Here is a 27,690-nt window from a genome sequence, read left to right on the forward strand (position 1 = left end):
CTCTGTGCTCTTCCTGTCACCCTTCAGAGAGGATTTGGGGGAGACACAGGAGCACAGAAAAAGAGAAGTCCTGTTGCACTAGCAGGAGTCTTTAAGCTGGCTTCTGTGCTGCAGCGCTGGATTTAGGGTGGAGCAGGTGGTTCCCCAGCACAGGGCACCAAGCCGAGGGGGCACAAAATTGAAAAGATCCATAATTGGGAAAATCCATTTGGGGACACCAAATTTTGGCTTCACACAGGGCAACATATTTTGAAAGATTACCAAAGTCTGCCCTGCGTGCTGGGTTAGTTGAATCCAAGCAAATAATCTTTGAAGCAATACAAAAAACGCACACCAAAAAACCTTAAAATGCCGTACAGTGGTACCTCGGGTTAAGAACTTTATTCGTTCTGGAGGTCCATTCTTAACCTGAAACTGTTTTTAACCTGAGGTACCACTTTAGCTAATGGGGCCTCCCACTGCTGCTGCATGATTTCTGTTCTCATCCTGAAGCAAAGTTCTTAACCCGAGGTACTATTTCTGGGTTAGTGGAGTCTGTAACCTGAAGCATCTGTAACCCGAGGTACCACTGTACTAAAAAATGGTAGGAGAAAGCTTGCCAAATGTTAGGTTTCCAGAAAAATAATGTCTTCAGTCTGGTCATTCTTCATCCAAGCTGACTAGCTCAGCCAGTTACCTTATTATTTCCAAGTCTCTTGAAATATACTTTTGAACGGTCTTCAATAACAGTGGAAGTCTGTCCATATGGAAAATAACGAGATCTTTAGCAGAGAGATTTCAATAGTTCTTGTGCCAGTGGTTCATTGTGTAAGAGATCCACTGTTGCCTTTTTCAACAGCAGTTTGATAAAATTTATGTCAAATGCCTGTTTGGATGGTCATCTGTCATGCATGATTTAGCTGAGATTCCTGCATTGGAAGGGGTTGGACTAGATGACCCTTGGGGTCCCTTCCAACTCTACAGTTCTGTGATTCCATGAATTCCATCTGTTGTTGATTACTGTGATCAATTAGCCAGGTATGTGATTAAACAACCAGACAAGCTGCTCACCATTTGCGGGAGAAGCAGATGTTCCAACAAGCAATGGCAGAAAGGCATTATAAATCCCATACCACTTTACAACATCTCCAGTAAGAGGGAACAATAGTTAACAGCCCAGCCTAACGAGTGTTTCCTTTAGGTACATCTACTGATAGAACTTTTTTTTTTAAGGTGAAATCCAGTTCCCAACAGACTTCCAGTTGAGCAGCATGGCTTCCCCATTCCACTTCTCCCCACAGCCCCAGCATACCTCTCAAACCCGCTTCATGGGGTCCCCCATATTTGAAGGATTGGAGGTGGGAGAAAAAGCAGAGTAGGTGCTATGGCACGAGTGGAAGTCTATTCCATTTGTGTTCTGCCACCAATAGATGTCACCCATAGTTTGCCAAATGTTGTAAGACTGATTTTTTTAAAAAAATGTTTCAAAGGCATAATTTATTAAAAGTAACTTAGTTCTGTGAATACTTTGATGATGCCCAAAATCTTCAAAAGAATATGTATACTATGTGAGTAACATTGGGAGACTTTTCATATTGTGCTGTTTACCTTAGTGTCATCTTTTTTTAAAAGAACTTACAAGTTAAACTAAGTGAATTATTAAACTGAATTTCTGAATACAGAAACCGAACCAAGCTGAGGTACAGAAGCATGCCTTGGGCAATGAATGGAGTTGGACTTTAAATTTAAGAAACAAAACAACTTTGCCTCTCTAGAGTCTAATACTAAGTTTTGAAATGCTAAATCAATTATTAAATCAAGAACAGCAACCTGTGTGCCTTTTACTCTTATGACAAGCTTTGTAACTTTTATTGTCTTTGCTGGGGGAGGGGTCATTTTTGGAAAAGAAGAACATAACCCTGAGTGGTTCAGGAAGAGAGAAGGAACGACGGTCAATAGATTTTCATTTTAATGTGCTATCTTTAGTTTGTTTTTCTCTCTAAGTTCTATTCCCCAAAACATTCTGCAGAAACTACGTGTGGCAGTAATAAAGAAGCATTGTCTGCAATGGGGTTCAAAGGTCAGAAATGAGGAGTGAAAGCTGAAACTAAGGGCACTGACTTGCATCGCTGACGTCAACTGAAATTTGATGGATGGCTTTGGTGACAAAAGAGCGGGGGCAAAAGATGAATGAGGAAAATATTAATTGGAAAAAATATGGTCTGTGGCTTCTTTTAGGATCCTGTCTTGCCAATTAAAGCAAGTAGACAGAAACTGAGGAGTATTTGTGCAATAAAACACAATCTCTGTCCCGTCCTGGTCCCTTTTAAAAAAAAACCCTTTAAATTATCATTTAATAGTTGCATGAATTCCAGAACGTAGAAGATGTATTCCTTAGGTTTAATCATTATTATTTTTTTGTTCTTACCATTTATTTCTCCATTTAACTTTTAAATTCCCTCTATCTTACTCTCAGATGTTTGAGATAAAGAATCGAGAATATAACCTAGGCAGGTTGGCAGTATGAAGCATCTTGGTCTTAATCACCTTTCTGTAAACCCTCCTGCTGATTAAAGAAAAGGCAGCAGGTAATTTTGGATGGCCATGTAGTTTTCCCATTGCACCATTTGTGGTGCTGAGAAGACTCAATTAAGGAGGATAAGTTATAAGTGAGGTACACACCCACAACCCAGGTATACAAAGAAGCTATTCATATTTAAATACAAACTATAAAGTATATTGTAATGTGATTTTATGGTAGAACATATTTAAAGAAGCCATAGGTTAAGAGAGTGAAAACCCAGAGCAAAAGGAAAAAAAAATTAGAAAGGGAACATTACAGCAATCTTCAAAATCATTGTTTAAGCAGTGTAGTGCCAGCTAATTGTCCAGATCACATGATTGCCCCCACACCACCAGAATGAAATGAAATGCAATGCAATGTGAGCGACATCTTTATTAAGGCCCCATCTGCACTGTACATTTATAGTAGTATCATGACAAGTTGAGCTTGAATCCTGGCAAGATGGAGGCACTGTGGGTGAGTAAGGAGGTCCTGTGTCCATCAAATTGGTCAGCTGCCTACCCTGGGTGGGTTTGCACTCTCTCTGAAGGAGCAGGTAAAGCTTGAGGGAGCTTCTGGAACCAGCTCTGTCACTGGAGGCTCAGTTAGCCTCAGGGGATAGAAGTGCCTTTCACCAACTGCAACTGGTTTGACAAAGGTGGCCATTTCTGGACCAGGAAAACCTTGCTGCAGTAGTTTATGCATTGGTTACTTCAAGACTGGATTACTACAACACACTCTATGTGTGTCTTCCTTCAAGCTTGGTCCAGAAGCTGCAATGAGCGCAGAATGCTGCAATTCACTTGCTGACAGGAGAGAGGCCTTGTCAGCATATAACACCTGCGCTCAAAGATCTGCAGTAGTTGCTGATTTGCTGCTGGGCAAAGTTCGAGGTGCTACTTTTAGTATATAAAGTCCTTAACAATTTAGAACCAGTTTACCTACAAGATCGTCTTACCCCATATGTGCCCACTCAACTGCTCCATTCAGCAGAATTGGTGCTACTGCAGGAGGTCTGGGTGGGGAATAGGGGCCTCCTAACAACTCTCAGAATCCTAAACAGCTGGGTGGGCTTGTGTTCTGCAGGCATAATGAACTTGAGTTCATGTAAATTCTGCACCATCCTGACTATGAGGAATAGCTTGGTGTAACATTATTATAAGAGGCATAGCCATTGTGGTGCACTCCATATCTTTTGGACTACGATTCCCATCACCCCTGGCTGTTGGCCATGCTGGTTGGGGCCAATAAGCATTTCAGTCCAACAAAATCTGGAGGGTACCATATTTATAGCAAGATGTGTAAATGTGATATATCTGTCACATCATGGTTATTCTTTTCTTTCCCTTGCTTCACTGATTTCCCAATATCGGGACCAATTTTGCTGATGCTCATAAAGTTTGGCAGTCTCAAGGCTTCCCAACTTTGGAAATGTTTGGGTACAATTTGCTGGCTATGTGCTATCACTGTTGGACAGAGCTGCTGTAGAAGTTCAATCAACAGCTCAGCTAAGCATGAGAGAGAAAGCAGCCCACTTTGAAGTGTGCTTCTTGCCACTCATAACAAGCCAAGACTCTCTCTAATGTTGTTGCCTTGAGCTAATTGCAGATGTTGCTGGACGGATACCTGGATCTAACAAAACTGACTTCAACAGGGAGCCAATTTTCTCAGAGTGTTAATTTAAGGATGTGGTTTCCACTTTTTGATCTTAATCTTTTGTTATAAGAGCAACAGTGAAGGCAAACAAATAAAAATACATACCCCGTCCCTGAGACAACTGACTGCATGAACCATCTCTAAGAGTGATGCACCATCAATTTGCATGAATATCTGTAATAAGACTGTGTGATATTATATTAAAGTCTTCTAAGAGCTTTAACTTTCAGTGGATTCAAGGGAATTCTTCTTAATTCTGGAATGCACCACAGAAGCTTAAAACGCCCACACGTAACCAAAACAATCCAGTCAAATTTTGGCAGAGAAGCAACCTGCAGTTTTTGTGCCTGCGTTGGCTACAGCTCCTGTGTTACTCTGCAATAGCAATTAAAACTTCATTAATATTTAATCCATTTTGATAAATGACTCTGTAATATAGCTATAATAATGACACTGGGTTTGCCTTGAGCTCTAATTTATAATGTCTGCCTACTCGCTTCTTTACTTTGTTAGGAACAGATTGGGAATTAAATTACGTTGTCCAAGTATAATGCACTGTGTGCCTGATGAGCTGTGGCCCCTATTCACATATCCAGCATACTCCAAGAAGTGTTTCGCTGGGGAAATTACATTCTCTGTCACCGCTATATTAATCGAAAAATGCAGTTGGTTCACCTGAATGCTGTGTGTATGTCTGAGTAAATAGAGTATACAATGAGGTGGCAGTTGTGTTCTTCAGGCCCATAAACTAGCATCATCTAGCACTCTTGCGTTTTCCCTTCGCTTCTGAGTTGCTTGGGGAAAAGCTGGCAAGGAAAGATAGCCTGGTAGGATTTTTCTTTTTCTTTTTTTGCAAACTCTATTGAGAAAGATTCCAAGAGCTTTGGGGTAAATATATTACAAAGCAGGTGCGTGGGCGTGATTTGCATGCTTCAAAGCGCTGAACCAAGTGTTAAGAGCAGCGCCAAACTTCTAGAAACTTGAGGAGGAATTTGTCACTCCACAATGACTGTCCATGAAAGTGACCGCTGTTTCTTTCTTAGAAGCACCCGTCTCTTGAAGTGTGATCAATCTTGACAGTGCCAGGAGCATTAATCGCCAAGTTGCTCTTTAGTTTTCCTGGATAGGATCTATTATTAGAGATGACATCACAGCAGCCCTCGTGACACAGCGGAAGCTTCACTCGCAGATCAATGGGAGGATATCTGTCATTGTCTGGAGGTGCCCAAACACAGACATTTGCGGAAGTGCAGCATGGTCCAGCTCTGCCATTAATGCGAAATGAAATTACAGGTACTATATATGGTGCGCAAAGTAGTCTTGGAAACCAAACAGCAAAGGTAAAAAACCTTCAATGGGGCCCATGTCCATGAGGTAGATCTTCCACTTCTGTGGAAATCTGTGTGGAGAGCTTTCCAGTGTAAGCCATTGTGGCCTGCCAGTGCCCATGAATAGCCTCAAGTCTATATGCCAACATGGAGCCTGCAGGCATACAACTTCACAGCCAGGTCATTCGCACATAGCTAGGCCCTTCCATGTCTCCTTCAGGAAAACTCAGTGGCTTTTTCCAGTCTATACTCCTTGCAGTCTCCACTCTCTCTTCTCCCTGGAATAACTTTGGTTCCCATTTAGAAGCTTCTAGATACTCCTAGGAGGGGTACAGAAAGACCTTGCCTATGGACCGTTGGCATTTAAAGAATTTGTCTTTTAAAATGTCAACAGAATTTCACACAGGGCAAAGCTATATAAAGATGAGGGTTTCACAACACTCTTGCTATAGGTCTTGAGCCTCTCCCCAGCTCTGACTCCCCTGACACAATGCTTGGCTCTTCCCTGATAGCTGCTTACAGCTTAACCCGGACAGGGCTGCTTATGAGCAATATGTTGAGAAAGTTTGTTATGCATTATAAAATCAGCACCACAGGTACTGAATGCAACATACTGTAAGCAAAGGCCCCTGTGGGCATCCATCACTGTTCCATAATATTAACAGACCTTCCACTCCATCTGGTTCTGACAGCCTGTTTGCAGAAGTCAGCATGTATTGTATACCAAGAATATCAGAGGACTTTCGCTCTGCTTTTTATGAGACGTTACTTTGTATGCCTGCCTGTGGGTTCCAGATGTTACTTGATTAGCTTTCATTTTGTTACTGCATCAAGTTGACTCATCTCAGTGCTCCTGAGTGGCTAAGCCATTTCCCCCTTTCCTCCCATCTCTGCACCAGGTCCCTGTCACTTTTCAATTACTCTCAAGCTTCTAGTCCTTATGGTTAAAGGTCACCCCTGGCACCTACTCCTTCATTTCCCTATTGTACATGCTATTCTCTCCTTTTCCTCTTCACACTTTGCACATTTCCTTTCCGCATGTCATGCTTCCACAGTCTCTTTTTCAGAGTCTGGTGAGGACACTCTAAATGTATTTAGGAGGCCCTCTTCCTTCTTAGTGCATCCATTTTCAAACTGCTGTCTGATGGTTGCAGGTGACACTACCACTGTGACTTAGATGGGAGCCGGAGTTGAACAACATATTAAGGGCACCATGTAGGCTACCACTGTCCTAAATCTTAGATTCTTGCTATAGTTTACAAATGATGAATGAAATTAACATGCTCCACCTTGCAAGATTAGAGCAGTATAGTTTTGCATCTTTCCCAATTCTTGTTTTGTGAAAATCAGGAAAACAGGTAAATAAATTAAAAAAAAATCCTACCTCATTTTTCACTTATATATTGGCTATTATTATTATTTTTTTTAAGTGCTAATGCACACAGACCAAATCTCACTGCAGTAATTGCAGTGTTCTAAGATTCTGCAATTCTGGTCTGCTTTTAACAGGAAAATGATTGTACCATTCCTTCCTTTTTGCCTTTGCCACTGTGATTTACCCATTTCATTAACTGAAAACACAGCTCTGCTGTTTGCTGCTTAAGCCATTTGGAGTATGAAGAGCCTCGGTGGGATTCATCTTTTGACAAAATTATGCTCTTTATTTTTCTTGCCACATTTCCAGTGCAATTTCAATCATTTTAAGTAGCTATGATTAAAAGCTGTTTCTTTGAAAAATCAAGGTACTACTGTAGTTTCAGCTTGATATAGTAATCCCCCCAAGAGCAGCAGGCCCCCAGTTTTTAGAAAGATAGGAGGAGGAAGAGAGAGAGAGAGAGAGAGAGAGAGAGAAGGTGGGTGAGTGGCCCTTCCCATTTTGGTCTCTGATCCCACCCACAACTGGCTTCAGCCCCTTCTGTTACTGTCATATAGCCTTTAGCCCATGTCCCCTGAAACAGTACTATCCAACCTAAACAGAATCATCAGCATACCAAATGAGGGATACCATACTGATGCTTAATCCAGACAGCCTGGAAATGTATCTGGCTGAATGGTCCATCTGACTGAGGTGGTAGGATGTTTAAAGTTCTGGATGGGATCGCACACTTTCTTAAGAATGGGGTTCACAGTTTTGAGTGCTGTTTTGGAGTACCTCACTCTGGACACAAAGCACTCTTTGCCAGCTCAGGCTGGTGTTGGTCAGAAGTAGCAGGCTTGACTAACGCAATGTGTCCTACATGGACTGTCCTTGAGGACCTCCTGCAAACTTCAGATGGTTTGAAAGACACCAGTTTGGCTTTCAAATGGTAACTTGCTGAAAAGCTCTATTTCTGAGTAAAATTCAAGGTGCTTATTGGTTGTTAGGAATTGGAGAACTTCTGAGACCCATGCAGGAATATAGGAAAGTGATTTATGCAGAGGCAGACCATTGGTCAATCAAGACAGTTTCCTAATCCTAAAAAACCCCACTCTGAGATGTTAAAACTGTGGTCTGCCCAGGGTACAGAAACTGCTAGTTCCAGTTCTGTTTTCAACTCAGGTTCTCCTGCTGAGGCTTTAAATATTTGGCTGCTGTTCCATGAACTTTAGACTTCAACTAAATACAACAGAACTAAGAAAATAATTACATGTGATAACTGAAACGGCAACCTGGAAGTGTGTTAAGCTAGTATATTGAGCAGAGGAAAGACAAGGAGACAGAGGAGTGAAGACAAGTAGAAATTGAACTGTCAGCATGTTGAACAGTACTAACATTTAAATGCGCAGTGCTATTGTAACTCTTGATAGCACACAGTGACAAAACAGCGAAGGTTGTTTAACTTACAAAACCTGAGCAGGTGTGCATCATTCATGAGTGACAAGATGAGTGAAGGCAAGATCTACTCCCATGTTACCCGCTTCAGCAGGGATCACACACGTTCAGGCTTTGATCCTCAAAGGCCGGCCACTGAAGAGCACTGTGTCTAATGTATGCAAATACAAGAGTCCAATTAATTCACGATGCTACTGTGTGCTGCAAACATTTGCAACATGGTAATCTTATAAATGGGATGCGGGTGGTGCTGTGGTCTAAACCACTGAGCCTAGGGCTTGCTGTTTGGAAGGTCAGCGGTTCAAATCCCCACGGTGGGGTGAACTCCCGTTGCTTGGTCCCAGCTCCTGCCAACCTAGCAGTTTGAAAGCACATCAAAGTACAAGTAGATAAATAGGTACCACTCTGGCGGGAAGGTAAACGGTGTTTCTGTGCACTGCTCTGGTTTCAACAGAAGTGGCTTAGTCATATTGGCCACATGACCTGGAAAAACTGTCTGTGGACAAATGCCAGCTCCCTTGGCCAGTAAAGTGAGATGAGCGCCGCAACCCCAGAGTCATTCACGACTGGACTTAACCGTCAGGGGTCCTTTACCTTTACCTAATCTTACAAATGTGTATATGAGATGTTTCTATACCAGGTTTTTTTTTAAAAAAAATAACATTTTAATATAAAATATCACTTATTAATAAAGACCCTAGAAGGAACAATTTGCCTCTTCCCCAGTGAAGGATTATAGGTGGGTGTCAAAGGCAGCCTCCTTGTCATTTGAATGGAATCCCTTAGTTTCAGTTTGTAGAAGGAAAAAGAGATGGGAGTCCATGACTTGCCTAGGGAGTAGGAGTGCGGATGTGGCTTGTGTTCAGTGTCCTCTTTCCCTTTATAATGTGTTGGGGAATACCTTCCTCCCTTGGAATGATATGATGATCTCCTTCCCTTTTCTGATACCATTATTAATCTCAGCTTGTGGATTTTGACCACTCAGAGCTTAGTATCCCAAGGTTGTTGTTGTTGTTTTTTTTAAAAATTCCATAGTACATTGACATATTTATCGAACATGTTACTGTAATTAAAAATGCTAATAGTAGTGACGACAAAGTTAAACAGGGTTGGATCCAGTCTGGCTGTTGTGTGAAGGGCTCCTTTCATTTATGAATGGCAGCCCAATTCACCTGAATAGAGGAAAGAGATGCTTCTCCCTCACCTCCTTCTTCCAGAATGAGCTGAACTCCACTGAGCTTTGGAACCATAGTTGATACTCACTTATGTAAATCCAATCTCACACTTAAATTTACAGTGCTGGATGCCACTAAGTTCTACTTAGAGTAAACCCACTGAAATCAATGCATCAAAGTTAGTCCCTCAGTTTCATTCAGACTGCTCTGGGCAACAACTCACAATCATTAAAATGTTTATTTATTCTTAAATCATATTTCATAAAAGAGAATTAGGTATATTATTGTCACCTAATACCAAATAGGCTGTTGTTGGTAAAAAATAAATAAATCCATATCACAAATAGACACATCTTTTCTCGGTGTTAACATTTGAATTGCAGAAATCACCCCTTGGTTGTAGTTGTTATTTTTCTAATTAAAAGGAAGAGAATGCAATAAAAATACACATATAAATGGAACCCAGTGTTTGCTTGTTTGTCCGCTTGCTGGATCACTTTCTTTTACTTTTAAAACTAATTGTAAACAAATAAGGCACAATTCCCGTGAGAGGCTTCATTTTCTAGATGTATCTTGCTTTTAGTGGAATACAAGATCTGTGGATGGTTGAAGATCGTTTACAAAATAAATGCATTCCATTATTGGTCGGTTTTAATCTTAGGGAAAGGGACTGATGGCACAGGCTATAATCTGAACTTGTCTTTATCTTTTAAATTACGAAAAGGTGGACCACTCCTTGCCAGCCTCTACCATGCAAATAGCTATCGCACTGTGAAAGCTGCCAGGACATTAATCAGCCTGATTAGAATTCTGAAAGCAACTGGACACTACCAAATGAAACACAAGGGGGGGGGTGCCAAAGGGAGGCGCTTTCAGAGCAGCTTTCAGAGCAAACCATACCATGTGCTGCTTTGTTTTCATTTTTATCTTGCTGACCCCTTCTTGTAGAATACTCTGTTCAACATTTCAAAAACGAAAGAAAGCAATTAGTTAACAGAGAAGGATTCTACTAAAATAATGATGATGTGGTCCAAAGATTAAATTAAGATACTATTCTCATTAAGGTACAGCACATATGCTGGGCAAATCATCCATTATGTATCTCATTCCAAAATAATGAAGGCTAACCATTTCTTTTTAGAACTTGCTGCATCGTTAGGTAAATGTTTAGGAAGGAATGTGCCCATTTTTGCCCTAGCAAAAAGAGAAGGAACAGAGGTGTGAGATGTGATCAGTTCTACTGCTGAAACCAAGGAGGTCCGGCCTGAGCAGTGTCTGGATGGGAGACAATCTGGGGATCATAGGTAAACTGGAGGGAAGGCAGGATAGAAGTATAAAGAGCAACTGCAATCATATGGCATCACAACTCATTGCATGCAAGTAGATACTATCAATGCTAACTAGAGACCTGCAGGTATAGGGCGGTATACAAATTTAATAAAAAATAATAATTAGATACCAGAATCAGATGCCCAGTTGACCTTGTGTATAGGAAGAAATGGACTTCCACTTTGGGACACAGGACCTTTTGGGATGCAACTTTGGTCTAGTATATGGATAGAAGAGCATGTGCTCATTGGAAATAGCTAATAAATAGCTGAATATTATTATTAGGTACTTAATATTATTGGAAACCAATTAAAAGCAAGTCGATTAGATAATTTCAGTGCTTTTTTTCTTTTAAAAAAATGTTAGGGGTACTCTCATTTTCCTACTTATATTGAAATACTGCCCCTCAAGGAGGCCAAACTTAGATTCACAAAATGTTTAGGGGTATGCGTCCCCCTTCATCCCTCCAGAAAAAAAGCACTGGATAATTCTATGGTTTTTCTCATGTAATTCTGATCACAGATTTTAAGGATCACAAGTAACTTCACAATAGGCATTCAAAAGAAAACAAAATACGGAAACCATGAACCTATGATGAAATTCAAACAATATACCAAGTCACATCCATCTCCGTGTAACAAAACCTCAATTTTGAGTCCATCGGTTTCATAATTGATATTTTCTACAATTAATTTTGAATTCAAATAACTTGGCAAGTCTGATTATTAAATATCCAAACAGTAAATACCACGCAACAGTATTTCAATTATTTTAAAAAAGATTTAGCAATATGTACAAATCAACTTGTTCTTGGAACTGGTTTTTAGTGTATATTCTATATTTTAATAGGCGGGTGTATTCCTGCATGAGTCTTACAACACTTCAAATCATTCAGATGTTAATCTTTCCTTCTGACAGGCATGACAGGTGCCCCAAGAGTGATGGTCATATTTGCTAGCTGATGTTAAAAACAAATAGTCTATCATGGAGCCGACTTTCTAATTGGTATCCATTCCTGCCAGCTGACTCAGAGTAACCTTTGCAAGCACAAGCTGTTAAAAGTGCAGTCAGCTCTATCCATCTTACATTTAGTTCCATAAAAAAAGGTATCAAAGTGACATTCAGCCCAGTCCACAGCCTGGTTAGACTGAAGTACATGGATTAAACCCAGATTAGTTCTGTTGATATCTTAGAGCTTCTTCCCACATTGCATTTTTCTGTGTGTGTACACATAAGTTTTGCATAAACATGTGCCTGAAATTGTAACAAGGAGCACGTCAGACTCTTGGAACTTTACCAAGTTCTTCTGGAGGTGGTGGTGGGAGCAATATTGCAGCCCATTTTTCCAAGTCAGTTTGAGAGTTCAGAAAAATTACCTCATCTATCCTTCTCTAGAAGGGTGGGGAAGAGTAAATAAGTTGCAGGAGTGAATTTCAAGGAATTGGGAGTCCATTGAGTTTACTAAATTGTGCAAGAAATCATTATTGAGTTTATAAAGCAAATATATATATATATATATATATATATATATATATATATATATATATTGCATCTTGTTAAAGCATCTGGAATAATCAAACAAAAGAGTACAAAGAGAGGGAGAAAGAAGAAGAAAGCAAAACAATAAATAAATAAATAAAAATGCCCCCAAATTCTGACTCCATTCTATTTGTTCTAATTATTCTACTGCTGTTCACAGAGTTAGCTGAGAATGGCTGGTAACTCCAGGAGTACTGGGGACATGGGTCAACTATGGTCTGTTCCATATACTGGCATATCTCGCTGGGGTCATTGGAACTATCGATTCTTCATTAATAAATTTGATAAAATAAACTTTGTCAACCTCTCTCTACAAAGGAGCTTTTTCTGATAAGGCACAAAACCCACTATACCAATACACAATGATAGCATTTTACAAATGTTTCCAATATATTGTTGGGGTACAACTATCTAGAAGTCTTTCATTTACACTTCTAACACAGCAGTGAAGATCTTCCACCCCACATGCCCAATGAGGTTAGTTTCCAGCTGGAAACTCTGTAGTGCAGTTTGCTGTAAGTTCTCATTGAGAATTGCTGTTTCCTTAGACAGCATCTTTTGATTTCAGACGGCATGGGCAAAGGAAGTAGAAAGAGAGATGCTTCCTTTGCCAGCACAATTTGAAATCAAACCATGTGGCGGGGGAGGGGAGTCTTCACCTGCCTTCATGAGAGATTGGCAGGTGAACAGTTCCACCCACCTGTCAAAGTGGCTCTTGAGGATTGGGGGATGTCTAAATCCAGCCCATCAGCCATATCCACTTCTGCACCCAGGCTTTTTAAATCACAGCAGGTAGCTCCATTTTTTACACCGAGTCCCCCTGCTTCCATGCTGGGTTTGATGCTGGGTTGGAATTGTTTACCTTATTTTAGCTGCTGGGTTCTGTATTGATTTTAAGTGTTTGCTGGTTTGCGCTGGGCTTTTTTTGCATAAGTGATTTCTTGGCTTTACCTTTTATTGCGAATTGTATTTTATTGTCAATACGCACCATGCAGAGAACTTGGCTGGGTGGTGAGTATACAAATGTTATCACCATCACCATCATAATCTTATTGAGAATCAACAAACGATGCTATGGGATTACAAATAACAAATGAGCAAGATAGGGACTAGTTCTGTCTTTTACTGTCTTTTGCTACAGATATGCAGAGTGCACAATATAGGAGAAATGAAAATACCTCTAAATTTGCTATTAAAAAGATGTAAAAGAAACGTGTGTTCTCCCCACCAAAAAAATAAATAAAAATCCAGTACCAATAGTATCTACCACCACATAGATTGAGCTAGATTTATCATTAACACAGTAGCAGATTTTAAATATATATTTTGGAAATGCCCAATATTCCATACAATATGGAACCTGGTTAGGGAAATGACAAGATATTTGCTACCATCAGACGTTTTCCTTTTGGGTTACTTAAAGAATTCAATTACAGATGTCAATTTGGTGGTTAATCTTTTTGCTGCTGGCAAGATCTGTATAGCAACAGATTGGAGAAAAAAATAATCCTCCATCAGTCTCAGAAAGGTTTAATAGAGTTTTGAATATTATAATACTCTAAATTAACATACTACCGAAGAGAAAGTAATGGGAGACAACCAAATCAGTTTCCAGAATGACAGATTCTATTTGAGATGCTCTGGAATAACAAGTTTCGGACAATGTGTCCCTTTTTTCTGTTTATATTTTATTGAAAATTTTCAGTGAGGAAATGAAGTGAAGGAAAATGGAAAAAAAGAAAAAGAAAGAAAAACATGAAATTGTAATACAATATGATATATATATAAGTAATACAATTATTCCAACAAGTGTAAAATTATTAACAAGCCATTATAATTTTCATAAATACATTCAAAATATCATTATATTTATCCATACAAAATCTGCATCTAAAAGCAATCCATTTGTATGTTTAAGAGTTGTCGTAACGTCTATCCATTTATCAAAGAGGGCCATGGAAATATACAATGAATCAACATCAATTTCTTGGCAGAAGTAAGGAGGGAGTCCATTTACACTGACCCATTGTCAAACCCCAAATAGTTGGTATATGGTTTAAAAAAATATTATCACCTAACAATTTTATTTTTCTCCCCAAAGTAGTATTTATGCATTCTGACTTTATCCATAGCAGGCAAAAATATTGTGTCAAGCACTGAGGTGGGGTGTGTGTGGAATTATTTGACTTTTGATGAGCATGAACCTCCCATATGAACCATGTGAGCCATATATTTAGAAAATATCTAGAAATTCTTTTCCTTGTTCCCACTATCTTGAAGCGTGGTTGGTTACCACCTGAGATAGGACCTTCTCTGCAGCTGAAGTGAGATTATAGAACTGTCTGCTGAATAGTGATGTTGCTGAAAGTCGTCGTACCTGAACAGAATACAAGTTTATTGGCTCTCAATGCTCAGATGCAACACAAACTGGCCATTATTTCTCTCCCCAAAAAATTGTTCTGCAGCTCAGAATGCTGTAAAGTGTATTTTGTGTCCACTTGGGAAAGTTTAAGCTGTTGAGTTTATTTGTTTGTTTCCTGGTTTTAATTAATACATGATTACTGCATAACTTTTTTTATTTTACAAGTCACTTAGAGAATTTTATTGATATAAGCTATAATAATAATTGTCACAATGTTTTTCAAAGTTTATGTGTTTTCAGAGAATGCTTTGTAACTGAAGTCTGTTAGGCTATACATAAAAAGTGATGTCCCCCATGCATTGAGGAAGAGGTTCTGCAACACTGCACTTGCCTGATTAAGGTGTAGGAAGAGTAAAGGTAAAGGGAACCCTGACCGTTAAGTCCAGTCACGGACGACTCTGGGGTTGTGGCGCTCATCTCGCTTTACTGACCAAGGGAGCCAGTGTTTGTCCACAGACAGTTTTTCCGGGTCATGTGACCAGCATGACTAAGCCGCTTCTGGCGAACCAGAGCAGTACATGGAAATGCCTTCCTGCCGGAGTGGTACCTATTTATCTACTTGCACTTTGACGTGCTTTCGAACTGCTAGATTGGCAGGAGTGGGTAACGGGAGCTCACCCCGTCGCAGGGATTAGAACCACCGACCGTCTGATTGGCAAGCCCTAGGCTCTGTGGCTTAACCCACAGCACCACCCGCTTAATCCTAGCAAAGCAGCCCATAGCATATGGAGAAGGTGGTCTGGGTATTTTAGTATCAACAAGGCTGAGGGTGACCCTAGTAAAGTTGGAGCCACTGAACTACCTGGCCATAGCCCTGTTAGTGAGATGTAGATTCCATAGCCTGTTACTGATCAATGTATATCTTCCTCCTCAAAGAGGAAAGCAGTTGAAGCTTTCCTTACTAACTATGTTCCTATAAGCTACATTTTCTTGACCTCTCTGTGGAAATGCAACAACAACAACAAAAGGCCTCCCACTGAACAGTGAAGCACCCAGGATGATGATGATGATGATGATTGTGTGTGTGTGTGTGTGTGTGTCACTATGTATTAGAGAGGCATGCCCCCCCATCAGTTCAGCATTAAAGTGCCTTAAGTTTTAGGGAATATCCCCTCCCTAGTTCTTATAAGAGAATTTTGCCACAATGCAAATAGTTGATGCAATGTTCTATTGATGTTTGTTTTTTTATTTCTTTTTGTTTTTCACTTGTTTTTCCCTTTCTATGATTCCCCCCCCCCATTTTTCTGTTTTTCTTTTGTTGTAAACCACTGTGATATATCTTTAAATATTTTTATTCATAAATAAATAAAGATGGTCTTCAGGTTCATCTTGATTTTATTTCTTCTATGAATCATATTGCCCCATATGAATGGTTTCCCTTTTATCTGAATATTTTAATAATATCCAATACCCCCACACCCCCTATGGCTTTCATTGAAATGTTGCTGTTTTCCAAATGGCCCAGAGGCACGATTCTGTTTGAAACATCCTAGTATGGTGTTGTAGCAGATGCTTCACAGTGGGCCAAAAGGAAAAAAATGTTTAGACGGCTTGCCCTCTCATCAAGAAATCTTCTTTAAATGTCACGAGTCATTCTAATTCTTGTCACACAACCCTTATCCTGCAGGATACCAATCATTCATAAATCAAGCCAAGGTTTTCATAAGGAACTGAGGTTATACAATATATCAAATAGGGTTTGCTGTGATAGGCGGCATAAATTGGCAGATGTCTTGGCAAAGTTAATCTAAATGAATCAGTGCCAGTGTCTGGTGTGCTAGACATCTGTGATTCACTGAAGGGTGGAGATCTGCTCTGCACACTGACAAGATGTTTGGTGAGAAAAATAAAAGGAAGTTGTTTATCTCATAAAAGATTGTCATCTGCTTTGTCAATTTAATTTTTTTTTTAAAGAAAAGGATTCAGCAGGAAACCTCCTCCCTCTAAAGAACAAAAAAGCAAGCCTAAAATTCGGGCATTCCACTCTGTCTCTTTCCCCACTTTATTCCGTCTGTTTCGTATAGAAGCATAATGTCTTTTGAGCAGCCTGTTTAATCACTCATGGGTTTGTCCTGTTGTTAAGGCTGCACCCTGACCTTCATTTGTCAGCTTCTGTGTGTCCCACTCAATGCATATTTCCCTCCTACTCCTTTTTCTCCATCACCAGTTTGCATTGCATATTATCAGCTCATTCTCTGCTTTTCAGAGATTGCTTTGTTAAAGCCCACATGCGACTATCCGCATAAGAAGAAATCAATGTCTCTTTATGTAGACACTCCACCTGAGATTCTTTCTACTTCTGAAAAAAAAATCACAAGTTTTGTGTCAAGTTTTCTTCTGACATTCAATGACCTTCCCAACCAGACGATGCGCTCTCTCTCGCTTTCGCTCTCCCACCCACCACCCCACCCCACTTTTTCAGTAGTTTCTTACTTGTGGGACAGAATAAGAAAACATTTTTGAAGGGGGGAACTGTTCTGCCTCTAACAGATTTGATGAGTGTTGTTGCTGTTTAGTCATTTAGTCCAACTCTTCATGACCCCATGGACCAGAGCATGCTAGGCGCTCGTGTCTTCCACTGTCTCCCCCAGTTTGGTCAAATGCATGTTAGTAGCTTCGAGAACACTATCCAACCATCTCGTCCTCTGTCGTCCCCTTCTCCTTGTGCCCTCCATCTTTCCCAACATCAGGGTCTTTTCAAGGGAGTCTTCTCTCTCATGAGGTGGCCAAAGAACTGGAGCCTCAGCTTCACGATCTGTCCTTCCAGTGAGCACTCAGGGCTGATTTCCTTAAGAATGGATAGGTTTGATCTTCTTGCAGTCCATGGGACTCTCAGAAGTCTCTTCCAGCACCATAATTCAAAAGCATCAATTATTCAATGATCAGCCTTCTTTATGGTCCAGCTCTCACTTCCATACTTCACTACTGGGAAAACCATAGCTTTAACTATACGGACCTTTGTTGGCAAGGTGATGTCTCTGTTTTTTAAGATGCTGTCTAGGTTTGTCATTGCTTTTCTCCCAAGAAGCAGGTGTTTTTGAGTTTTAATCCCAATTTATTTAGTCATGTAAGATTTGCACAACGTTATTAAATGAATAGCTGCAATGTGCTACCTGCCAGGGCCCCACTGGATTTTTGGCCACTTTCACATGGGAGAGTCTAACATATTTATTGGGGGCAGTATCTGGGGCTCACCATTACAATACAAGGTGGTACAGGATTCCATTGCTATTATTTCTTTTTAGACACAAAAAAGTTTCCCTCCTGCTCCAAGCACTGGTAGAGCTACAACCAGCAGGAGCAGAGTGGCAATGAGAAGCCTGTCAGAAAGTAGTAGTATTCAACAGGGCCTTTGGTATCTGTGTGTGCGAATAAACATACTCATATCATTTCTAAGACTGTAATCAGTTCTTTTTTTTCTAAAAAAATATATGTTTAGGGGTACTCTCATTTTGACTCAAGAAAACCACCATTTTATAGTTCAAATTGGGGAAAATAAATACAGTAAATAGACAGAAGTACAAAGAACATGCATTACCTCATATAACACAGCTGACAGCTCACAATAACTTCCACATTGGCATGAGGTTTTGTGCAGTAACATCTTCCCGATTCCTCTGCTTGCTGTTGGTGTGTGTCGCCAGATGTCGTCCTTTCAAAAATCATGAATTTACATACACTGAAGGCTTAAACAAAGGAGGGCCTACCAATTTCATAAACATTAAGTTGGCTACAGGGTTTAAATGCAATGAAGCTCTTGTTGCAGTCAGTATTAAATTCATCTGAGAGAAGCCATGTTCACACTCACTTGTTGAAATTGGGATGGACTTGATTGTGTTTAAAAGAGGCATAAGAGATGATGGAATCTTATTTTCTGAAAGGTACTCAGAAAAGTAGTTTTAGTTTCTTCTCCCATTAGATTCACAAAATATTTAGGGGTATGTGAACCCCTGGGTCCCCCCAGAATAAAAGCACTGACTGTAACAAAGCTGAGCATCTGTTACTGAAGCAATTACACATTCTTGCAATTGCCTCCACTTCTCTTTCCTTCATCCATGGTTTCCTGTGTCAAACTTTAAATGGTAAAGTCCTTGGGGGCAGGGACCAGTTAGTTCACTTGTACACTATAAAGCACCATGCATCATCATAAAGCACCATAATAATTTGTGTGTAGGCTTGTAACTTTAGCACTGTGAATACATAAATCTTATTCGAGACTACAACTTGCTTTTTATTGTGAGAATGGATTCAGATTCATTCTGATTCTGTGGACTGTCCTTCTGAAAATTGACTGCCCAGATAAATTTGTAAACATCATTCAGCTCCTCCATGATAATATGATCGCAACAATCACAGATAACAATGGCTCTCAAAGTGAACCATTCACAGTGGGATCAGGTGTTAAGCAGGGTTGTGTTGTTGCCCCAACTCTATTCATTATTTTCATTGCCATGATCCTACACTTTGTCGAAGGGAAACTCCCCACTGGAGTAGAAATCATATATCGAGCAGATGGAAAGCTCTTCAATCTGAGCAGGCTGAAAGCAAAGAGTAAGGTTACCGTAACTTCCATCATAGAGCTTTAGTATGCTGATGACAACGTAGTGTGTGCATGCTCAGAGGATGACCTCCAAACGATCCTAAATATCTTTGCAGAAGCTTACGGAAAGCTTGGCCTATCACTCAACATCCAAAAAACCAAAGTGCTACACCAACAAGTACAAAATAACCCCTCTGCAGTGCCACAAATCCAACTCAATGGTGTAATGCTGGAAAATGTCGGTCACGTCTCCTACCTAGGTAGTTATCTTTCCACAAGGGCCAACATTGATGCCAAAATCCAGCATCACCTGAGCTCTGTGAGTGCAGCTTTCTCCTGATTGAAGTGCAGAGTGTTTGAGGACCGGGACATTCACAGGGAAACCAAAATGCTTGTTTACAAAGCTATTGTACTACTAACCTTACTATATGCTTGTGAAACATGGACCACTTATAAACGCCATCTCCAACTCCTCGAAAGATTCCATCGACGGTGTCTCTGAAAAATCTTACACATCACTTGGAAAGGCAGGCGAACTAATATCAGTGTACTGGATGAAGCGAAGATCACCAGTGTTGAAGCAATGATTCTTCAACACCAACTTTGTTGGACTGGTCATGTTGTGCGGATGCCTGTTGATTGTCTTCCAAAGCAACTACTCTATTCTGAACTTTAAAATGGAAAGCATAATGCTGGTGGTCAACAAAAGAGGTTTAAAGACTGTCTCAAGGCAAATCTTAAAAATGTAGTATAAACACTGACAAATGGGAAACACTGGCCCGTGAGCGCTCCAGTTGGAGAACAGCCTTTACCAAAGGTGTCATGGGCTTTGAAGACACTCGAACTCAGGATGCATGGGAGAAACATGCTAAGAGGAAGGCACACTTGGCAAATCTACACCATGATCAACTCCTGCCCAGAAACCAATGTCCCCACTGTGGAAGGACGTGTGGATCCTGAATTGGTCTCCACAGTCACTTATGGACTCATTGTTAAAACTGTGTTTATGGAAGATAATCTTACTCGGCTACGAATAATTGCCAAAGAAGAATACCCAGAAATGTAATGAAGTGATGAACGATAACCGATGGTTAAATCCACAATACAAATCTATGCATCACACTCATACTATGCAGATATTCAATGTCTTGTCCAACAGCTACTCCACTTTAGCTAGTGATAAAGCTTGACCTACTACAGAGAATGTGAGCCTTACAGGGTTGGATGCTTTTGCATGACCATCAGTTCTCAAGACTTGTCCCAGTGCTCTTATTTACTCAGTGCAAGGGAAAGGCTCTTTTCTATAGGCAGCCAATTAGAGTTCCAAACTGAGCAACACTATCCTAAGAATATTTCTTCCAGGTTCCTTACTACGTGTCTTTGAGACAAGTAAATGTGTGTATGTGCAGGGGCTGAGGAATCCACTGAGACCTACGCCATGGCTACCCAATTTTGATCTAAGTTCCAAGCATAGTACATGCGAGAGCCAGGACTTGGGAATTTTTCACTGCTGTGCAAACATTTAGGCACAGAAGGCATGATCAATACAACTCAGAGCAGTGCATTCTAATGTTCTGATGTGGTGTGCACAAGTGTGTGATGTTGCCCTCCAGTTGTTGGTCCATAGAGATGATAAGTTGGTACAAGCAGTGGATATGTTACCATTTCTTTACTCAGGCAATAAAGTCCTACATTTCTGAATGTGAAGGACCCAGTCTTTAGTCCCAATTCTCTAAGAATGTGTATTATTTATCTGTTGCCTGCAGTGCTAGGTTCTGTTAATACAGGTTTCTGTTGAGTCTCACTTCTTTGATTTATTATATGCTGAGTTGTAAGTTACATACTCCCTTGCAGTTGTGGCTGGCGAAGAGGTGAGGTGGGTTGCTTTTGTAATATAAATAATTTGCAAGGAGCAAAAGCCACTGGCATAAATCCTGAAACACATTCCTATAGTATGCAACAAATTTCCAGAAAGCTGTAGCGTAATATGAAGAAATCTACAATCTCAAGGGATGTTCATAGGTCAAGATGAGCAAAACGATGCTTTAAATAGAGCCAAATAATCCCCTGGTTTGGTTTTCCGTTTCACACTAAGAACTAGATTTGAAGCATGAATCAGAGATCCCAATCCTTTTATTATATTTCATTACTGAAATAAAAAGAGAGCTTCAGCATGTGCTCAGCATAAAAAGCAAAGTAAATGATAGGAAAAGTTAACTAGGAAATGAAGAAAGCATGGAGAGATTCAGATAATCACACTTGTAAAGTGTGTCTGTCATGATTTTATTAATTAGTTTGGTTACCAGAACAAGAATATAAGAGGAATGGCATGTAAAATGGGTTGAGCTTGGGTGACATTTTATTTAAGCAAACATTCATACAGGGAATGAACAGTGTAGAGAACTAGCCTAAATGAGCAATGCCCTGTCCAGAACAGGGGGCACTACAGGGTAAGGACCCCTTTACCTGGCCCTACGGATGGGAAAGAAATTCAGTTTTGTTTGCATTCTAATGAGAATCTACCTAATTCATACTTCTTGAATCAATACACGAACTATCCTTTGAAATTCACCCTTCTGTGAATTTTGCAGTGAAGTTTGCCAACCCAACAATGTGTACAGAAATGCATTATATTAGGGGAAGGTGTGAATAAAATTGCATATTTTGTTGAAGATAGCAAACAAAAAATTACATTAGTTTGGAGGAGCTTGATTTCTCAAAAATGTGTATCTTAATCAAAAGTTTGTTGAAAATCCTTGTGGGCTGTATACAGGTGCTATGTATTTCTATTTATTTATTATTGAATTTATATACCACCCTATACCTGGAGATCTAAATACACCACGCTATGGACATACCTAAAACAAGAGCTGAGAAATGATAGGAAAAACATACTGTGTTCATGTCCTACATGTGGGCATCTCATAGGCATCTGTTTGGCCACTTTGAGAAAATGATACTGGACTAAATGGTCCTTTGGCCTGATTAAGAAGGATTCTGCATATGTTTTCATGCATATACAGGAAGGCAATACCTGTTAGAGTCACAAGCACCTCTATGTGCAAGAGCTAAATTCTTGAGAGGAGACTGATGCAACTACAAGAAAGCAAGCTCTGTTTGAGTCACCTACATCACCTACATCACTCACACCCTCTTTTTCTTTTTGGATATCTGGGACATTCTGCTTTCATACTGCCATTGGTTCCACCATAGGATTCATAAGCACCAACCTGCTTGCAGCAATATATATTATACTGGCAGGTAATCACATTCCAGTGAAAGGTTATGCTAAAGCAAAATAATTGCTCCGTGTGACCTTCCCATGTATGTGGCTTGAGGGATCATTTTTCAAAGCTGTCTGCCTTTGAGTAATTGCAGCATACATTAGGCAGCAATCACTCCATATCATCGGAAGACTTTCCCATTGATATATATTATTCCTAGTGTCACCCCAGCTGATGTATAATCAATTGCAACTTAACTATGGTTGTGGAAGATAAGCTTGCTAAGCCATTGCAAAGATGGAAATGTTCAGAAGCAATCACCGTGGTTCTGCCCTTTCTCCTCCTTCCATCATTAGACTTTCTAGGTTAAACATGGAGTCATACCTGTTTTTTTATGACATTGATAGCTAGATACAATTTGGTAATGACATCTGCAGCTAGGTAAGTTCCTTCATTAGGTGGCCAGGTGAAAAAGAGGGCAGGGGTCCTTACAGCTGTTGAAACTGAAATTTCTGGGACCCTGTAGGAATTTCAGATGAGATTACCTTGGCATATAAACTGTTGATTCCCTTGCTGCTTCATCTCTTCATTGTGAATGCTCTTTGTGTGTGTGATTTTTGCAGCTGTTATTAGTACGATTGTTTGCATTGTAAAATGGCTGGATCACTACTGCTTTTTCTGCTTGCTTTGTCTGTGGATCCTTTGCATAGTAGGTATAGTTCAGCTATGCAAAAGCCAGAGGTTTCTACACTTTGGTCTCTCCAATCAGGTAAACAAGAGTTCAATGAAGGCAAAAGAGCTGTGTGAAGTGGGACAGGAGAGGGGTGTGGTCTGGCCAAGGGAGGCCCAAGGGCCAGAGAGGGACCTGGAGAGTTGCATTTGATCCCTGGTCCTGCCATTCCCCATCCCTGCCATCTGGACCCAAGGGTGATGGTGGTGGTAGACAATGGTGAAAAGCTCATGAGGCCCTGTAGGCTTCACCTTGCCTATTCCTTTCCAGGAAGACTGGGGTGGACCTTACTGGTTTCACCCTTCAACTCACCTTCATGATAAAGTGCAAAGCCTCATGGGTGCTGAAGGGGGCGCCACAACTATGATGTAGAATGGAAGGTGAGGGCATCAAATTTTGGTGTCACACAGGGCACCACTGAGATTTGAGACCCCAAGGTCTGCCACTGAAGTAATGACTCACATCTGCCATTCATGGGCGCTAAATTCTGAGCCAAGGTGGTGTCTTCTAGATGAGGAAAGGGAAGGAATCTCCATCCTACCTCCACATTAATCTTCTGTCCACAGTAACGCAGGGGGGTGATATTGCTGCAGATCCCCTCAGAACCCACGTTAAAACAGCTGTGGCCTTTATTGACACTGTATGTTTTGTTTCCATCTTCATTCCAACTGTGGTGGCAAAACAGATTATTCCGTGGTGACTCCACTAATTTTGAAGTTAATCTACTCTTCATGGTAAAAGATTGAGAATACTAACCCATAAATCCTGTAGAATTTATTGTGTAGTTCTTGCTGGACTGAACAAACGCAAAATTATTTTAATTAATTAATTAATTAATTAATTATACTACCTTTCACCCAAACACCAAAGGGTGGTTTACAACATAATAGCCCCAGTGAATAATTCCATATCTGAATGCTCAGAAACCTGTCAAACATCATCTTCATCACTAAGCACACAGTAAATCCTACTTATGAACAATAGGGGAAACCTTAAACTCCTGGGGAAATGCAATACATACTGGGGAAATGTTATATGGAGGATATCTGGACATCTTCGTTCTGAACGGCAACATGTCATTCTGCTGATTGCATGTCTTGCTTGATTGTGTGTCTAATGCTGTGCAAAAGTCTTCTAAACATGTATATCCCCAGAGGGCTGCCTCTCATGTTTCTGTCTCAGTGTTCATGCCAGCCATGAACACTTTTGCCTGAGTGCTGCAAAAGGTTGCCTCAAAAATTAACAGTGTAATATATCATAGGATGCCTTTTTTAAATTTATAGACAGAGAAAGATGGTGGTCATTCTCTTTGCTTTCCTAAGCAATTGAAACATTTTAATGTTTTAATTGCACCTCAAGTAACTGACTCTTTACTCTGATAAGTCTCCTGGACAGATGACAGATCATTCGGTTTGAAGAGACTTGTGTGTGCATATGCTTTAAAGAGAGAGAATATAACAGATCTAGCTATCAGTCAGCTTACCGGGCTACAGGCAGTGCTTTAACTGAACAGATATGTGATCTATTATTTAACCCCAATAGATTAGGCAGTGTATCAAAGGAAGTAGACACCTGTATCCTGTTGCTTAGAATAGATGACTTGTGGATTATCTACCAGAGGGTGGGGCAGAATGTGTGCTATGCAGGGGGGGGGGGAGAGACAGTCAAAACCGTGTAAACTATATAAGACCTTCTAGAACCAGGATCTCAGTGACATTCAAGTGCCTTTCTGTACTCACTGTCCTAGTGTGGTCCTGACAATATCCTACAATCCCTGGTGCATGCACACATTTCATCAGAAGTGTGTTATGGGCAGTGGCGTAGCGTGGGAGGTGCAGGGGGGCCGGCCGCACCGGGCGCAACATCGGGGGGGCGCGCTGGCACTCGCCGCTCTCTGCCCCTACTAAAATCCACGGGCTAGGGGGCGCAAATTACTTGTCTTGCCCCAGGTGCTGACAACCCACGCTACGCCACTGGTTATGGGCTCTGATGAAATGTGTGCATGCACCAGGGACTGTAGGATATGTGGTTAGCTATAACCAAATCTAAACTGAGAGGGGGTGTATTGAGCAACCAGGGGTCCTGGAGGTAAATGGATGGAGGATGGATGGTGGCTAATGAATTGAGGTTGAACCCTGACAAGACAGAAGTTCTGTTTTTGGGGGACAGGGTGTGGGTGGGTGTGGGGGACTCCCTGGTTCTGAATGGGGCAACCGTGCCCCGAAGGAGCACGTGTGCAGCCTGGGAGTCATTTTGGACTCACAGCGTTCCATGGAGGCGAAGGTCAATGCTGTGTCCAGGGCAGCTATCTACAAGCTCCACCTGGTATGCAGGCTGAAACCCTACCTGCCCACAGACTGTCTCACCAGAGTGGCAGTTCCCTCACCACGAGAAGCAAAGTTACAGGGAACCAGGCAGAGGGCCTTCTCGGTAGTGGTGCCCGCCCTGTGGAACACCCTCCCATCAGATGTCAAGGAAATAAACAACTATCTGACTTTTAGAAGACACCTGAAGGCAGCCCTGTTTAGGGAAGCTTTTAATATCTGATGAATTATTGTATTTTAATGTTATGTTGGAAGCCGCCCAGAGTGGCGCTGGGACCGAACAGCGGGAGCTGTTCGGTCCCATAAAACATCTTTCCCCCTTCACCATTCATTCCTCAAAACCACATTTGTTTCATGATGCATACATTCATTCCATATGCTCCTGTTACTTACACCAGTTTTCATGTATTTCTTTTTCTTCTACTGAGTTTTTTTATATTTGCCATACTGCTAGTACTCTAGTGAGGATGTGTGTATGGGCTGGCTGCTCCCCTGCCCCCAAAATATTCCAGAACAATATAATGTGTAGGGCATTTTGGGGAAAGAAAATGGTAGGAGGCACCATGAGGCAGCCACTGACCAACTAGTCCTCTGTTTCTGCTGGAGAAAAGTCTTCATCTCCACCCTACCTAGTCTGGATAGGTATGGATAAGAGAAATGAACAAGGAACCCATTCAGGCCTGTAAGTTACCACAGTTGTATCAGATATATAAAAATTGAACAGAAGTATCCCCATTCAATTCAATGGTTTCATTTGTCCCCAAACAAATGTGCAGACCTAATACTGTTCTGCTAACCAAGAAAGGTCAGAGAAGGCTACATTTGTCCAAAATCAGGAAGAGAGAAGTGTAGCATCTCTCATCATACACGGAAGACATTCCTGCACAACATATTACGGGGGCCAGTTTAGACTGATACAAGTCCATTGTTCCATCTAGCTCAGTAGTTATTGTCAATTCTGAGAAGTGGCAGTACTCTAGGTTCTCAGGAAATGGCTTTCATCCCACCTGCTACCTGTTTTAACAGGAGACATGAAGTATTAAATCTAGGATTTTCTGCATGCAAAGCATGTACTTCACAACTGAACTATTGTCCCCCATGATGCTGGCATGTCAGCAACCATTCAAATAGAGTTTCCACAGCGACAACAAATTATTTGTAAAAAACAGGCTTCTTGTTTAGCATTCAGTGTGTTGGGTAACAAATAAATACTCAATTTCAAGTGCTTAACTCAGTCGGAGAGGTGTAGCCTGGGTCAGCCTGAACCCACTTACAGCAGAGCTGTCTGGAATACTAGAGGAAGCCTGGTTAAATTAGGCCATGGCTACTCTAAAAATGTAGGGGACGCGGGTGGCGCTGTGGGTTAAAGCCTCAGTGCCTAGGGCTTGCCGATCGAAAGGTCGGCGGTTCGAATCCCCGCGGCGGGGTGCGCTCCCGCTGTTCGGTCCCAGCGCCTGCCAACCTAGCAGTTCGAAAGCACCCCGGGTGCAAGTAGATAAATAGGGACCGCTTACTAGCGGGAAGGTAAACGGCGTTTCCGTGTGCGGCTCTGGCTCGCCAGAGCAGCGATGTCACGCTGGCCACATGACCCGGAAGTGTCTTCGAACAGCGCTGGCCCCTGGCCTCTTGAGTGAGATGGGTGCACAACCCTAGAGTCTGTCAAGACTGGCCCGTACGGGCAGGGGTACCTTTACCTTACCCTAAAAATGTAGAACCATCTAAACTGCTCCATTCTCCCTCATTTGTAAATAATAACCCGCAACACCCAGCACCATCTAGGAACTTGTAAGTATTTAAAGGGTTGACCAAGGCTGGGCTTGGGGCAGGGGCACCTCACAGATGCCCTTTATCCAGGGTAGCTAACCTGAGGTTCTCCAGATATTGTTGGACTCTAAGTCCCATCAGCTTCAGCCCATATGGTCAATAATCAGGGATGATGGGAGTTGGAGTCCGGCAGCATCTAGAGCCATCTAGATGTCTCATCTGTACCCTGTATGGTCTCTTCCGTGTTGAGCAGTTCTGCGGATGGTTGGTGCTGTTTTGTTCTCTCTGGGTTTAACTCACCAGTA

General features: G+C 41.2%; 1 long non-coding RNA gene across 1 annotated transcript in view; it reads right to left on the reverse strand.

Moving 5' to 3' along the window:
- Nucleotides 1-5,120: 5,120 nt before the first annotated feature.
- LOC310665417 overlaps nt 5,121-27,690 on the reverse strand; it is a 34,650-nt gene continuing 12,080 nt past the window's right edge. Inside the window, exons 2-3 of the long non-coding RNA XR_014505462.1 lie at nt 8,351-8,489; nt 5,121-5,463 (exon numbers count right to left, since the gene is read on the reverse strand). This is a non-coding gene — a long non-coding RNA (uncharacterized lncRNA). The remainder of the gene's footprint in view (nt 5,464-8,350; nt 8,490-27,690) is intronic.

Source organism: Podarcis tiliguerta (genome assembly GCF_965153285.1).
Source record: "Podarcis tiliguerta genome assembly, chromosome: 1".
NCBI lineage: Eukaryota > Metazoa > Chordata > Lepidosauria > Squamata > Lacertidae > Podarcis > Podarcis tiliguerta.